At 47.3% G+C, this 2,070-nt stretch overlaps 1 pseudogene; it reads left to right on the top strand.

The window, feature by feature from the left end:
• Nucleotides 1-1,164: 1,164 nt before the first annotated feature.
• LOC117517971 lies at nucleotides 1,165-1,652 on the top strand (annotated as a pseudogene).
• Nucleotides 1,653-2,070: the final 418 nt, after the last annotated feature.

Below are 2,070 nucleotides of genomic sequence, written 5' to 3'. Positions count from 1 at the left end.
TGGAATTAGTCTGGCGATGCCAGGCTCAACTTCTCAGAAAATACTTAGATTTAAAAATACAAAGATTATGTTGGAGTTACATCGGTTGAACAGCCGCTAGGTTTTTGTTTTTTGTTTAACTTTTTTGTGTGAAGAAACCTGTAGAGCAGGTGGCTCTGTGGCATAGGAATTGAACTATCAACCAACAGACTGGAGATTGATTCAGTGGGGTTGTGGGTTGTTAACCACTTGAAGTAGCTCTTCTGCCTTCTTTCAGGTGGTTTTCAGGTGTTTTTAAAAGTGGTGCACAGGCCTTTTGAATCCTCATCCCGGCAAAGAAACCATCAGAGAACACCAAGGGTCTTGTTAGAGGGTATAGTGACTGGTGTGATGCTGACCACTCGTCCACACCAGTGCCCAGGTCCATACATGACCCAGCTCAAGTAAGTGGCCATCTGGACCATCCTTTCTCTCTTTCCAGCTCTGCAGATCTGGAAGCAGCCAGATCCCCTTGAGTGGATACATCTGCTTTTGTTTTGGTGGTTTCAGTTGTTGGTGCACCAAGGGAGTGGCAGTTACTGTGGTGGACTGGCTCCTTCTGATGGCATTAGCTCCATAAGTGAGTGTATTATAAGGCTCAGACTTCAAAGTTCTTCTTATTCTTATTCAGCATTCTTGCCAGTTGTCTGTGTCATCTCCTGCTGCAGTGAGTGACATCTCAGTGAGGGAGACGTTTTACTCACAGCTTCACTCAGTGATTGATGATGCCCTCAGAGGTGATCAGCAGTTTTAATGCAACCACTGGCTCTGACAAAGGTAGTTACAAAGTTGAACTCTATCAGTATCCATCGTGATAACTGATCAGTGCTCCTTGACTCGGCAGTGACATTCTCGTCTCTGGACAGAGGTGTTTGGTCTTTTCTCCAGCAAACCTTGCTGGAGAATGAAGACCCTTTATTCTTTATTGTCCGGCTTCTTCCTGCCACCCTTTAACCACTGACCTGAGTCAACAACAGGATGTCTTTCATACTATGTTTGTCTAGAGAATCCCTGGGTGATGCTGGTCCTGGTTCAGTCTGGGCACCTGCCACAGATTTGCAGAGGGGCCTTGCATTGCTCTGAGGGGAGCACATTTTTTATGCCAGAAGTGTAAAGTAGAGTCCTGTGTGGGACTATTATCTTCATCCTGCAGCTGTGCCTGCCCCACCCCTGCTGAATTTCGAACCATTACCGCCCGCAACTGCAACATGTGCGTTACGGTCAAGTGTCGTCTCTTCTTTGAGAAGAAAGCTGTTGCTCTGCAAATATGGCAAGAACCAAGCAGACCACCCGTAAATCAACTGGTGGCAAAGCACCCAGAAAGCAGCTGGCTACGAAGGCTGCCCGTAAGACCGCTCCTGCTACCGGCAGCATGAAAAAGCTTCACCGTTACAGACCCGGTACCGTGGCACTGCGGGAGATCCATCGCTACCAGAAATCCCTAAAGCTGCTGATCCGCAAGTTGCCCTTCCAGCACCTGGCGTTTCCAGAGTTCCACTGTGATGGCTCTGCAGGAGACACCTGCTCACCTTGTTTGAGGAGACCAACCTGTGTGCCATCCACCCCAAGAGGGTCACCATCATGCCAAAGACATCCAGCTGGCACCACATCTGTTGAGAGAGGGCTTAAAGTGATCTCAATGTGTCTACCAGACAAATCTTGACACTTGCACGCATTTGATCCCTGCACTGGCACACGATCTTGCGTGCCAGTGAGTAAACTCGTTGTAAACTGTTGTAAACTGTCCGCAGCTGCTTGCAAGTCCGCAAAGACAATTTAGAAATGTTCAAAACGTCTCGAGACCCATTTATTTTGTGTAACTTGCTTGAACTAATCATGAACATTGCGCATCCTGTTTGAAAACACTGTGTGTGACTGCATGTCAATGCGTGTCATTGTGCACAGCACATCTGAACTTGAAGTTAAGACACCTTGACACTTGCACAAATTTGATCCCCGGACTGCCATGCAATTTGCAGTATCAGCGCATCCTGTTTTGTCCCGCTTGACGCCATGCTATATAAAATAATAGCCGATGAAGCATTTACTCTC

This window comes from Thalassophryne amazonica, chromosome 9, assembly GCF_902500255.1.
Source record: "Thalassophryne amazonica chromosome 9, fThaAma1.1, whole genome shotgun sequence".
Taxonomy (NCBI): domain Eukaryota; kingdom Metazoa; phylum Chordata; class Actinopteri; order Batrachoidiformes; family Batrachoididae; genus Thalassophryne; species Thalassophryne amazonica.
This window is presented reverse-complemented; position numbering and strand designations above follow the sequence as displayed.